This window comes from Cervus canadensis, chromosome 19 (assembly GCF_019320065.1).
Source record: "Cervus canadensis isolate Bull #8, Minnesota chromosome 19, ASM1932006v1, whole genome shotgun sequence".
In the NCBI taxonomy this organism is placed as follows: Eukaryota; Metazoa; Chordata; class Mammalia; order Artiodactyla; family Cervidae; genus Cervus; species Cervus canadensis.
The window spans coordinates 49,181,345-49,196,435 of NC_057404.1; the positions used below are offsets into that span (position 1 = coordinate 49,181,345).

At 38.6% G+C, this 15,091-nt stretch overlaps 1 long non-coding RNA gene across 1 annotated transcript in view; it reads right to left on the minus strand.

Moving 5' to 3' along the window:
- The window catches only part of LOC122422334, a 594,363-nt gene that overhangs the window by 30,730 nt on the left and 548,542 nt on the right, over positions 1–15,091 (minus strand). The window contains exon 6 of the long non-coding RNA XR_006263780.1: positions 6,002–6,058. This is a non-coding gene — a long non-coding RNA (uncharacterized LOC122422334). The remainder of the gene's footprint in view (positions 1–6,001; positions 6,059–15,091) is intronic.

Below are 15,091 nucleotides of genomic sequence, written 5' to 3' on the forward strand. Positions count from 1 at the left end.
ACACATGTATCCCATTGTTCATTGTAGCACTATTTACAGTAGTTATAACATAGAGCAACCTAGATGTCCATCGACAGAGGAATGGATAAAGAAGTTGTGGTACACATACACAATGGAAAATTACTCAGACATAAAAGGGAACATATCTGAGTCAGTTCTAATGAGGTGGATGAACCTAGAGCTTATTATACAGAGTGAAGTAAGTCAGATGGAGAAAGATAAATATCATATACTGATGCATATAAATACACAAAATCTAGAAAAATGGTACTGAAGAATTTATTTGCAGGGCAGCAATGGAGAAACAGACATAGAGAACAGACTTACAGACATGGGGAGAGGGGAGGAGAGGATGAAATGTGTGGAGAGAGTAGCATAGAAACCTACATCACATTATGTAAAATAGAGAGCCAATGGGAATTTGCTGTGTGTCTCAGGAAACTCAAACAGGGGCTCTGTGTCAACCTAGAGGCGTGGGATGGGGAGGGAGATGGGAGGGAGGTTCAAAAGGGAGGGGATGTATGTATACCTACGGCTGGTTCATGCTGATGTTTGACAGAAAACAACAAAGTTCTGTAAAGCAATTACCCTTCAATTAAAAAATAAATTAATTAAAAAAACAACATAGGTTAGGAAAAATTGCGGGTCATCACCAAGGAGAGAGAGTAGATATCTTTCAATTTGTTAATGTGGTGTATTACATTGGTTTGCAGATATTAAAGAATCCTTGCATTCCTGGGATAAAGCCCACTTGGTCATGATGTATGATTTTTTTTAATATGTTGTTGGATTCTGTTTGCTAGAATTTTGTTAAGGATTTTTGCATCTATGTTCCTCAGTGATATTGGCCTGTAGTTTTCTTTTTTTGTGGTATCTTTGGTTTTGGAATTAGGGTGATGGTAGTCTCATAGAATGAGTTTGGAAGTTTACCTTCTTCTGCAATTTTTTGGAAGAGTTTGAGTAAGACAGGTGTTAGCTCTTCTCTAAATTTTTGGTAGAATTCAGCTGTGAAGCCATCAGGTCCTGGGCTTTTGTTTGCTGGAAGATTTCTGATTACAGTTTCGATTTCCTTGCTTGTGATGGGTCTGTTAAGATCTTCTATTTCTTCCTGGTTCAGTTTTGGAAAGTTATACTTTCCTAAGAATTTGTCCATTTCTTCCAAGTTGTCCATTTTATTGGCATAGAGCTGCTGATAGTAGTCTCTTATGATCCTTTGTATTTCAGTGTTGTCTGTTGTGATCTCTCCATTTTCATTTCTAATTTTGTTAATTTGGTTCTTCTCCCTTTGTTTCTTAATGAGTCTTGCTAATGGTTTGTCAATTTTGTTTATTTTTTCAAAAAACCAGCTTAGAGAGTAAATAAAGAAGACAGGGAAGGTCAAGGAGTAAGTTCAAATATTCATGTGTTCTTTACAACCATGACTTTGGACCATTAAAAAAAATGATATTTGCTGCTAAATGTATATGTGATGTACATGGATTCTCACTATGTATGCACTTACATGAATGCAAATACCTGATTTTAGGAAAAAGAGAAATATAGAAAAAAGTAAACTTTTGGGGATTCCCTGGTGGCTCAGACAATAAAGTGTCTGCCTGCAATGCGGGAGACCCAGGTTCGATCCCTGGGTTGGGAGGATCCACTGGAGAAGGAAATGGTAACCAACTCCAGTACTCTTGCCTGGAAAATTCCATGGACAGCGGAGCCTTGTAGGCTACAGTCCATGGGGTTACAAAGAGCCGCACATGACTGAGCGACTTCACTTCACTTCACTTCACTTCACTTCACTTCAAACTTTAAATAATGTATGCTATACTGTCTGATCTTAGTTTTCTGAATGTTGAGTTTTAAGCCAACTTTTTCACTTTCTTCTTTCACTGTCATCAAGAGGCTCTTTAGTTCTTCTTCGCTTTCTGCTATAAAGATTGTGTCATCCACATATCTGAAGTTATTGATATTTCTCCCAGTAATCTTGATTCCAGCATGTGCTTCATCCAGCCCAGCATTTCTCGTGATGTACTCTATATATAAGTTAAATAAGCAGGGTGACAATATACAGCCTTGATGTACTCCCTTCCCTATTTGGAACCAGTCTATTGTTCCATGTCCAGTTTTAACTATAGCTTCTTGACCTGAATACAGATTTCTCATGAGGCAGGTAAGGTGGTCAGGTATTCCCATCTCTTTAAGAATTTTCCACAGTTTGTTGTGATCCACAGTCAACAGCTTTCGTGTGGTCAATAAAGCAGAAATAGATGATTTTCTGGAACTCTCTTGCTTTTTCAATGATTCAACAGATTTTGGCAATTTGATCTCTGGTTCCTCTGCCCTTTCTAAATTCAGCTTGAATATCTGGAAGTTCATGGTTCATGTACTGTTGAAGCCTGGCTTGGAGAATTTGGGGCATTATTTTGCTAGTGTGTGAGATGAGTGCACTGGTGTGGTAATTTGAACGTTCTTTGGCATTGCTTTGGGATTGGAATGAAAACTGACCTCTCCCAGTAGATGGGAAAACAGTGGAAACAGTGAAAGACTTTATTTCTTTGGGCTCCAAAAACACTGCAGATGGTGACTGCAGCCATGAAATTAAAAGACACTTGTTTCCTTTGAAGAAAAGCTATGACCAACTTAGACAGCATATTAAAAAGCAGAGACATGACTTTGCCAAAAAGGTCCATCTAGTCCAACCCACGGTTTTTCCAGTAGTCATGTATGGATGTGAGACTTGGACTATAAAAAAAGCTGAGCACTGAAGAATTAATGCTTTTGAACTGTGGTGTTGGTGAAGACTCTTGACAGTTCCTTGGACTACAAGGATATCAAAGCAGTCAATCCTAAATAAATCAGTCCTGAATATTCTTTGGAAGGACTTATGCTTAAGTTGAAGGTCCAATATTTTGGCCACTTGATGCAAAGAACTGACTCATTGGAAAAGAACCTGATGCTGGGAAAGATTGAAGGCGGGGGGAGAAGGGGATGACAGAGGATGAGATGGTTGAATGGCACCACCGACTCAGTGGACATGAGTTTGAGTAAGCTCTGGGAGTTGATGATGGACAGGGAGGCCTGGTGTGCTGCAGTCCATGGGGTTGCAAAGAGTCGGACACGACTGAGGGACTGAACTGAACTGAACTGATACCATCTGATATTCTACTAAATGAGCTAATAACCAAAAGCTAGGTGGAAAAGATAAATCTGCATCCCTTCCATCAGCTCACATGTCCTCTCTTGTGTCTCTTGCAGTGTCAGTTTCTCATGATGTGCATTTGTGGGGTTTTTTTTTTATAACATCAACCTTAAACATAAGGTGTTTTGCATTTTTAAATATTTATTTATTTTAATTGGAGGCTAATTACTTTACAATATTGTAGTGATTTTGCCATACATGGACATGAATCAGTACATGTGTTCCCCATCCTGATCCTCCTCCCGCCTCCCCCCCCATCCCATCCCTCTGGGTCATCCCAGTGCACCAGCCCTGAGCACTTGTCTCATGCATCCAACCTGGACTGGTGATCTGTTTCACATGTGATAATATACATGTTTCAATGCTATTCTCTCAGATCATCCCACCCTCACTTTCTCCCACAGAGCCTAAAACACTGTTCTATACATCTGTGTCTCTATAACACAAACCTTAAATATATCTAGAAGCCACTCGAAACTTATGGCTTGACACTGAAAAGAGATAGTAATCCATTCTCCAATAGAAATATATATTTAGCCATGTACCCTGTATTGTTTTCAACTTAATGGACTCTTAAGAATAAGTTTGAAAATCTTAGTTTTTGCCTTATAACTCTTTACTTTACAAACAAGTCCAATATAAAATGAGACCCTATGGTACATATTTTTAAAAGCAAGGACATATATTAACATTTTAAATAAAATTATATAACAGTAGGTTCCAGCTTTCCAAGTTTTGTTGCTACAATGAGAAAAACTTCAGCTATTCTGATTTCGAATGAGCCAATTCCTGAGTTTCAAATTACTTAGTTTTACCTACATGCTCATCCTTATGATGAAAATGTATCAGTTCTCCAACCTTTGGAATATGAGTCATGAGTATGTATGATACTGATATCAAAATTCTATCTTTCTTTATACAGTATTATGGCTTTATTCCTATAGTTTTATTTTCTAATTTCTCCTGTGGCTGCAAATTTGTGGATGTGTTTTCTGCCACTTCTCTTCCTCCCTCTCTTTTAATCTATTTATATTTTCAATGGCCATCTTTCTCTTTAGTCCGATATTATGTTATTGCAAGTTTCCTGTTGCATTCTGAAAACAGACAATTATATATCAATAAAAAATACAATCATTCCTGTCTTGTGGTAGTCTGAATGATGTCACATCAAGCTTGGTAATGGCAACTTCCTCTGTAAAACTTTTGAAGGATAAAATTCAATCTAACTCAATCAAAATACAATTTATTGAGAACAGATTATAGCAAGAAAATTACTGGCTTTCACAAAAATATACACACAAAATTTTGAAAAAGACATCTACCTTGTCCTCTTAAGCTTCAAGACCAAAGTCAGAAATGTACAGACACGACTGTGTTATAAGGTAAACAAAGCTCAAACCTGAAAACACTAAGATTTGAATAAAATGAAAGCATTAATCTGTGAATAGGTATGTGGTATGCTAGGATAAAAAATGCCAGATTCAGAAAATATTTCTTTTCCAAAAGACTCACATAGAAAAAAAATATGCAGACTATTTTTAAATAACTAAAATACTTTTCCTTATTGCTTTTTGAACATTGAGATCCATGGTAGGGAGGGTAATTCCGTTCTTACGAATAAGAAAAAGTGGTGACCATTTGGGTACTCCTTCTGAAGAGCAGCAAAATTCAAGCAGCTTTCAAAACTTCCTTTGAACTAGAAACACAGTTGCGGATTGTGTGACCAGGCTAGGTGGTTCTCAGTTAGTACCTATGAGAATGCCAGGGTTCAGAGAAAGGAGGGGTGGAGTCCCATATACCAAGGTCACAGGTTGCAAGACTTTGTACCAACACCATAGACATGGAGCCCAAAACCAAAGTCATCGCTGGAACCGACTGAGCCCCACTGTAACTGTTGCCAAAAGCCCCCCTGATCCTTACCAGCCAGCTTGCTGATCCCAAATTAGGTAAAAATACTTATCCTGGTATGCACCCGAGAGCAGCCTAACCAATCACCTAATGCCACCTTCCAGCAGGAATTTTCTTTGTCTTGAGACTAAAAATTGGGGTGTTGTCCTATGAAACACGTGAAAAGTGTGGCTTTCCTTTGAGCCGGCTCGCTATTTTAACAGCGTCTCCCACTCTAATTCTCCCTTCAGAAGTCGACTCTGTCCTGTCAGGAGGTCGGCCTGCTTTGCTTGCAGCACCCACATTATCTTTGCTCTCTCCTCTTAATAAACTCACTCCTGTCCGAAATGCTCTGGGTCTGGAAATTCTTTCCAACCCGTGCTTGGACTGCCATAACAGAGGGAATGTTCACAAAAGGTAACTTTTTCAGGTACTTCTACCAAACAGTCCTCTTAACCTCAGCTACCACTTCCTCATCTTTGCTTGAAACACTTTCCACTACTATTGCTCCCCAGTTATGCAATATCTCTGTGAGTGTCATATACTTATTTCTTTGCACAGAATGTTCTTTCTACCTTCCTCCACATTAGATATCTACTGTGCTTGGGTCTTTGGATCTTTTTACTTTTGGATTTCTTTGTTGTTGTTTTTTATTTTTTTCCTGTCCAGCATCTGTTCCTCTCTGAAAACAAACTTCAATTTGCCTTTGGGAAGCAATGCCTCCTTCTCTTCTTCCATGGAGCTCACATGCGTTTAGTCCGGGTCCTCACATACGCACCACCCAATGCTAAGGGTGAACATGTGCTCTGGGCTTTACATGCCTTTCGTCTGGTGAGTGGGTAAGGAATAAACGTTCATTTGGTTTAAACCAACAAGCAGCAAGCTCAGACTTCTGCTAGGTGGATTGAAAAGAAAACATTGTCTTACCTCTGGCGGTGGTGATCAGCTAGGATGGAAGGCTCCATCTTGCTCCATAAGAGGTGCCTGAAAAATTAAGTCCATAAAAAAAAAGAAAACTAAGAGAAAGAAAACACAGGTATGGACAAAGACAGATTCTTGATTAATTACTTGGTTGAAAATGAGTTTAGCCATTGGATTTGTCATTTGTGTGAACCAACATAGTCCCCCTTTTTACTTAACCAGGGTTTGTTTCAAGTTTCTGCCACTTGTAACCAATTCAGTAGACTGTTCTAACATTAAATCCCCTCACAAGTAAAGGCTCTACAAACTAAAGTCTTCTCTGGCTCATTTCTCATTTAAGAGATTGTTGGGAATTCCCTGGCAGTCCAGAGGTTAGGACTCTGTGCATGCTCTCACTGCCTAGGGCCCAGGTCTAATCCCTGTTTGGGAAACTAAGTTTCCGCAGGCTGTGCCAACGCTGTGCTATACTTAGTTGCTCAGTTGTGTCTGACTCTTCTGCAGCCCCCAGGCTTCCCTGTCCATGGAATTCTCCAGGCAAGAATACTGGAGTGGGTTGCCATTTCCTCCTCGAGGGGATGTTCCCAACCCAGAGATCAAACCCAAGTCTATTGTCTATTGTATCTCCTGCATTGGCAGGCAGGTTCCTACCACTAGCACCACCTGAGAAGCCCTCTGCAAGCTGTGTGGCATAGCCAAGAAAAAAAAAAAAAGTTTAGAGACTATGCCCTCAGAGATCCCTGAGGCACTAATCCTTTCAGTCATTACACTGTACATCATCACTCAAGTGATGTCTTCCCAGCTATGCTGTAAAGATTCATCAGGGTGGGGAAGTAGTTTCATTTGCGTTTCTTTTAGCCTGTGTGTTCAGTCGCCTAGTCATGTCAGACTCTTTGCGACCCCATGGACCGTAGTCTACCAATCCCCTCCAGGCAAGAATACTGGGGTGGGTTGCCATTTCCTCCTCCAGGGATCCTCCTGACCCAAGGATTGAACCCATGTCTCTTGTGTCTTCTGCATTGGCAGGCAGATTCTTTCCCACTTGCGCTACCTGGAAAGCTTTATCCTAGATATATATTAAAGAATCAATAAACATTGGATGATCAAATTAATAAAATGAAGAGATGATGGAAAGCAGCATCAAAAAGTATGAGGTTTCTACCAAGAAATCCAAGTTGGGACCTTGAAAAGCATATGAAATTGCTGTGGCATTTTAATAAGTTGATGGGATGTGTACTGTATTAGCTGAGACAGGTTGCCTAAGCTTGTAGAATTCATCAGGAACAGTTTCATGGAGGTTGTTGAATAAGAAACTAAAGTTGGTCACCTATAAGATCAAGATTTAGATAATATAAAGAAATAGTATAATTTTTTTTTTTTTTTTAAAGACTGCAACTACAAATGTTGTGGAACCAAATGAGTCAGCATGCTTGTTGTGCAGCAAAGCCAATCTTCTGACATCAGGTTGGGGTGAAGGAAAACTTGGGATCTATTGCAGGACCAAGCAAAGAGAATGGGCAGCTCATGCTCAAAAGACCAAAACTCCTGGATGACTTCTAGGGAAAAGTAGAAGGGAGAGGATCACAGCGGGTGTGATCAGTTCTTATACAATTCTCTGATTGGTGATGGTGAGGTAACACGGTGATATCTTGGAATCTCAGTCATCAACCTTCTAGTTCCCACCTATCTGGGATCTGTGTGCTGGTGGTCAGCATGCAGTCAACTTCTTCCACCTGGTGATTTTAGCATCTGCAAAACAACTGAAGGATGTGACTCAGGATAATATCTCCAGCCCTTGAGGAGGAACTAAAAGTGCTTAACCTTGCTTTATGGTTAAACTATTATTATCTTGCTTGAGCGCTTACTTTGTTTCTACATTTTCTAAATTCTCTGGTTAAATCTGCTCTTTGGAACTTGGGGAAGGCTAGTGTTGCAGGAAGGAGGATACCTTCTAGGGCTCAAGAATGGGCTCTTCCCTAACACTTGGAAATGAACTGTCTGAGGAGACACACATGTTGACAAAGCAAGGGCCTTTATTGGGAAGGGGTGCCTGGTGGGAGAGCAGCGGGTAAGGGAACTCAGGAGACGCTCTGCCACATGGCCTGCAGCCCCAGGTTTTATGGTAACACAGTTACTTTCTGAGTTGTCCCTGGCCAATCATTCTGACCCAGGTTCCTATCTGCTCATGAGTGCATTGCTCAGCCAAAGTGGAGTCCAGCATGAAGGATTCTGGGAGGTTGGTAGGACATGTGGACTGATGTCTCCTCTTTCCTTTTGACCTTTCTTGAATTATTCTGGTTGGGGGTAGCTTGTTAGTTCCACGTTCCTTGAGAGGACCTCCTTTTGCAAGATAACTTGTGTAAATGGCTATTAACTTTCCTGGTCAGGCAGCCAGTTTCAGTCAATATTTCCCCTAACACTCTGATCATATTAATACATTAATAAGATGTGGAAATTGAATTCAAACATACTCAATCTGATTACAGAATCTGAATTTGTTACTATAATATATAAACTACATGCCTTCTTACTCTTTATACCTGCAGCTGTGGTTGTGTTCCCTTTTCCTTTCTTAAAGTCACTTATTTATAGTCTTATTCTTCATGTCTTGATAAATCTTACTGGATGTTTGTCAACATTAGTAGTTTTGTCAAGCATCTACATTTTCCTTTTTGTTATCCTTTTCATCATATATTGTTGTTGTTCTTGTTCGGTTGTAAGTCATGTCTGAATCTTTGCAACCCCATGGTCTACACTATACCAGGCCTCCCTGTCCTTCGCTATCTCCCAGAGTTTGCTCAAATTCATGTCTACTGAGTCACTGATGCCATCCAATCATCTCATCTCCTGCCACCCCCTTCTCCTTTTGCCTTCAAACTTTCCCAGCATTAGGGTCTTTCACAATGAGTCGGCACTTCGCATCAGGTGGCCAACGTATTGGAGCTTCAGCTACAACATCAGTCCTTCCAATGAATATTCAGAGTTGATCTCCTTTAGGATTGGTTGGTTTAATCTCTTTGCAGTCCAAGGGACTCTCAAGAGTCTTCTCGAGCACCACAGTTTGAAAGCATCAATTGTATATTAGTTTTCATTTTTTTTTTTACTAATTTGTTTCATCTTTATAATTTCTTTCTCAATTTTTTTGGGTGAGGTGGTTCTGTTGTTTTTCTGTTCTCAAGTTTTTAAGATAGTTCCTTAAAGTTAAGATGGGACATTAAGGCTTTCTCTCTTTCATGATATATATGTCTTTTCTAAATACTTCATCTGTGTGCCATAAGTTTTAAAATGTAGAGCATTTGTTACTATTCCACTGTAAAAATGTTTTATTTCCAATATGAGTATCCTTTCATCTATTTTGTTGTTATTCAGTTGCTAAGTCATGTCCGACTCTTTGTGACCCCATGAACTGCAGCCTGTCAGGCTTCCCTGTCCTTCACTACCTCCCTGAGTCTGCACAATCTGATGTCCATTGAGCCAGTGATGCCATCCACCCATTTCATCTCTCACCCCCTTCTCTTGTGCTCAATCTTTCAAATGATTTCAAAACATGTTTCTAAGTTTTTAAATATGGCTTGTTTCTACTTGGCTTTGTTTATGTTTTTTGTTGTTATTGTTGTTTAATTTTAACTTAATTGCTTTCTGTTTAGAGAATAAGATTGCCATGTTGTTGAGTCTTCCTTAACAGCCTATGATGTGTTCAAAATTTAGTCAGTTCAGCCAGTCAGTTCAGTTCAGTCGCTCAGCTGTGCCTGACTCTTTGCAACCCCATGGACTACAGCACACCAGACTTCACTATCCATCACCAACTCCCAGAGCTTATCAAACTCGTATCCATAGAGTCAGTAATGAAATCCAACCATCTCATCCTCTGTCATCCCCTTCTCCTCCTGCCTTCAATCTTTCCCAGCATCTGGGTCTTTTCCAATGAGTTGCTCTTCACATCAGGTGGCCAAAGTATTGGAGTTTCAGCTCATCAACAGTCCTTCCAATGAATATTAAGGCTGATTTCCTTTAGAATCAACTGGTTTGATCTCCTTGCAGTCCAAGGGACTCTCAAGAGTCTTTCTCCAACACCATAATTCAAAAGCATCAATTCTTCGGCACTCAGCTTTCATGATAGACCAACTCTCAACATCCATACATGACTACCGGAAAAACCATAAGTTGGGCTAGATGGACATTTGTTGGCAAATTAATGTCTCTTCTTTTTAATATGCTGTCTAGGTTGATCATAGCTTTTTTTTCCCAAGGAGAAAGCATCTTTTAATTTCATGGCTACAGTCACTATTTGCAGTGATTTTGGAGCCCCCAAAAAAGTCTGCCATTGTTTCCATTGTTTCCCCATCTATATGCATGATGTGATGGGACCAGATGCCATGATCTTAGTTTTCTGGATATTGAGTTTTAAGCCAACTTTTTGACTCTCCTCTTTCACTGTCATCAAGAGGCTCTTTAGTTCTTCTTCACTTTCTGCCATAAGGGTAGTGTCATCTGAATATCTGAGGTTATTGATATTTCTCCCAGCAATCTTGATTCCAGCTTGTGCTTCATCCAGCCCAGCGTTTCTCATGATGTACTCTGTATATAAGTTAAATAAGCAAGGTGACAATATATAGCCTTGACATACATACTCCTTTCCTGATTTAAAACCAGCCTGTTGTTCCATATCCAGTTCTGACTGTTGCTTCTTGACCTGCATACAGATTTCTCAGGAGGTAGGTGCAGCATCATCTTTTAGGATTTGAAATTGCTCAACTGGAATTCCATCACCTCCACTAGCTTTGTTCATAGTGATGCTTTCTAAGGCCCACTTGACTTCACATTCCAGGATGTCTGTCTCTAGGTGAGTGATCATACCAACATGATTATCTGGGTCATGAAGATCTTTTTTGTATAGTTCTTCTGTGTATTCTTGCCACCTCTTCTTAATATCTTCTGCTTCTGTTAGGTCCATACCATTTCTGTCCTTTATTGTGCCCATCTTTGAATGAAATGGTCCCTTGGTATCTCTAATTTTCTTGAAAAGCTCTTTAGTCTTTCCCATTCTATTATTTTCCTCTATTTCTTTGCATTGATCACTGAGGAAGGCTTTCTTATCTCTCCTCGCTCTTCTTTGGAACTCTGCATTCAGATGGGAATATCTTTCCCTTTCTCCTTTGTCTTTCGTTTCCTTTCTTTTCTCAGCTATTTGTAAAGCCTCCTCAGACAACCATTTTGCCCTGCATTTTTTTTTCCCTTAGGGATAGTTTTGATCACTGCCTCCTGTACAATGTCACGAACCTCCATCCATAGTTCTTCAGGCACTCTATCAGATCTAATCCCATGAATCTATTTGTCACTTCCACTGTATAATCATAAGGAATTTGATTTAGGTCATACCTGAATGGTCTAGTGGTTTTCCCTACTTTCTTCAATTTAAGTCTAAATTTGGCAATAAGGAGTTCATGATCTGAGGCAGAGTCAGCTCCCAGTCTTGTTTTTGCTGACTGTATAGAGCTTCTCCATCTTTGGCTGCAAATATAATCAATTGATTTAAGTATTGACCATCTGGTGATGTCCATGTGTAGAGTCTTCTCTTGTGTTGTTGGAAGAGGGTGTTTGCTATGACCAGTGCGTTTGAACATAATATATGCTTTGCAGTTATTGAATGAAAATTTCTATGTGACTTACTTAAAGTTAACTGTGTTAATTAAAGCTTATATAGCATTTTTAATTTATTTAACACTTGTGTCCTCATCGTGTCCTACTTTGTGACCCCATGGACTGTAGCACACCAGGCTGCTCTGTCCATGTGGTTTCCCAGACAAGAATACTGGAGTGGGTTGCCACTTCCCAACCCAATGATCAAGTCCGTGTCTCTTGTGTCTCTTGTTTGGCAGGCAGATTCTTTACCACTGCCCCACCTGGGAAGTTCTTCTATAGTGTTACTGGTATTTTTGTCTGATAGATCTGTTTTTGTTTTTTTGTGTTTTTTTAAGGTTCAGCAGGAGATATCTCAAATATACCTCCCACTGCTTACCTTGTACATTTCAATAAAAGTAAAAACTATTTACATCTGGCATTTTTACTTTGCCTTTCCTCAAGTGAGATGTTACTTTTCCTATGACTGAGTTTCTCAATTCTACTCGTTCAAATCTATACTTAGATGTTATCTCCAACTTAAGGCTTTTTCTAACTCTTGTAGATAGAAAAAAATTCCTTCCCATAACACTTTATATGTCATCTCATTTTGCATAGTTATTTGGAGATGTTTTTCCCCACTTGTAAGACTGCAAAGTGTTAAGGATAGGGGCTATGTTTAATGAATTTCCCTATCATCTGAAGGGCAAACAGTAAGTTCTTAAGAAATACTCATTGTTGAAATCAGAAAAGAAATGGATGGATACATAAATGGTTTAACTTCATGATAATATGAAAAAAACCCCAAATCCAATAGAGATGCTAAGGAAACACTAATACCATGGTTTGCTCCTACACATGATTCTTTTAGATTCTTTGAAACCGTAACTCCAAATTCAGTATTTTGCAAAAACCTATGACTTTCAATTCAGAGCTATTGACTGAAGCTTCACCAACAATTGAGTTTTCCAGTTAGTAGACCCTCTATTTTTTTTCACAGTTAAGTGCACTCTTCCCAGCTGTTATTCCTGATTCTGCCATCATTTCTGCCAAAAACAACATCTTTCACCAGGCCCCTGCTCCTCAGCTGTGCCACTCCAAAACAATGTTTGCTCCTCATTAAAAATCTGCAAAGCCAACTGAGAGTCAATCCACCACAAAAGTAGCCCAAACCAAACTGCAGAGGAGAGACAATCAAATCCGACCTCTGTTACTCACACCACTAAGGGGCTGTGCTGCTGCATTCTACAGAGGCTGGGAGCACTGCAGAAGCCGTGCTGGGAGGCCATGATGGCCATCAAGCCATGTGGTCGGGAGACCACATTCTGCTGCTGTTACTAGGTCATTGCGAAGTAAATAAGCCACAATTAATGGGTTGCAGCTTATGAAGAACATTGCAACTGAAGAGGCACTTGTACCACCTAACCCTTGTAAATTGGACCCATGGTTCTGGTCTATCTCCAAGGAATAAGATAGGTTTTATAACCAGATGGGGCTCTAAACAAAGAAATTGGCCATGGATACTGGGTTTCTGGCCCTCACGGTAGTCTGCTGTGACACTGAAAGATCCAGGAGGAGAAGTTAAAGCAATCCAGATCATTTGAGAAGTGTGGATGATTTGATATATTTAGAGCCCCAGGCAAACATGTGAATTTTGTGATTCTGCATCTCTTTCGCCCATATTCTAGAGATCTGGCTAAATCTGATGCTTTTTCATGCTCAGGGCTCTGAACTACCAGCTATTAAAAAAAAAAAAGTATTAGCAAAGTCAAAATGCATTTTAAAACACCTCTGCTTTTAGGATACATTTCCTTAACAATATACATTTCTTTAATCATATGATTCACCCTATGATTTTTGGCAATGCTCAGAAATTATCAGTCCCTTCACAGTTTGAATTCTACAGGAATTCCAAAGTACCTCATTTATTCCTCTGCTAGACACAACCTATCTGACCTTCTCTACTAAAAACACAAGAGAATAAGTCAGAGATTTCCCTTCTTACAAAATACTTCAACCATGAGAAATTTGCAAAGATCTTATGTGTAGTTAAATAGCAAAGACATAAGAAATTCAATTGTAACATTATGAGATTAGACATTGCATTGAAGAAAAAAAAAAAAAAACACTGAATGAAACCAAGCAAGTAAGAAATCTTTTGTTATAACAGTCATCTAAACTTTTAAATTATATTTTAGAGTAGAAAAGTAACTGGGGAACATTCACTAAAATCTAGTACATGGATAATGTTCTCAAAGACAGTTAAGAGCCACCCAAAGGATGTTCAGACTGCTAAGTATCAAGATCATTTTATGCAACTGATCAAATGACCCTGAATATGCCAGACTGACTGGTAGTGTGAGAATGGAAATGGGAGATAGGGAAACACTGTACATGTCAGGTCAGTTTGGATCATCAGCCCTCAGAATATGCCCAGAACTGCTAAGCTGTCATTTTAGAACATCTTTCCATTCACAACCTCCTATAAAAAGATTGGCAAGAGAGGACAACTTTCCAGAGTAAAAAGTAAAGATAAAAGTAGATTTCAAATGAATATGTATACAGAGATAAATACAGGAGAAAACAGAGAGGAGGCATTAAAAAAACAGATATAACTCAAAAATAATATATTCTAGACTAGGTTGCAGGTAATGTTTGATGAGTGCATTTCCTACAAGAGAGTAACTACTTCTTCCAGGGCATATAGAGTATAAAAGGTTTGAACATGCACACAAACATGCATGTTAAAACCAGTGGGTGTTTAAAAGCCTGATTTAAGAGATTGAAAACAGAGGTAAGGTGGCTAAAAGAATTTTATCCATTTGTATAAGTAACATATTTATAATTGTGAAAACATATCTGCAGATGGTAATTTCTGAAGTAAGTTACAAATGCTATTGGCATATTTCTATGTTTATATGACTACTTCATTGTTAAATAAATAATATTTAATATATATGTAATAAATAATATATAAGTAAAATTTGTATTTTCCCTTCATAATACAGCTATACTCGTATAAAATTATAACTTATCTTCATGAGATTTGTCTTTGACCTGTGACTGTTGCAATATATATTTATATATAAACGCATACACAGATATTTATATAATATATACAAACAGAATTATTTAAATTACTTTCTTGTATGATACTGTGAATTATAATATTAGGTAAACTAATTTTAATTGAATTACTTATACCTATAATATGTGTATGTTTATATAAAGGTACATTTAAAATAAGTTCAAGTAATATATTAATCACATAGAATAAGTTATATAATAAATTATAAAACCCATCATTACCATTCATCTACTATGCTAACAAAACAGAACAATCCAAATATTCCTTAATGACAATGCTAACTTGGTTAAGAACAACCTTCCCAAAATAAATGAGTAACTATATTAGCAAGATTTGGAAACTACATTTCAATGTTTTCTTCTACCCACAGAGAGATTATTAACAATTCTTTA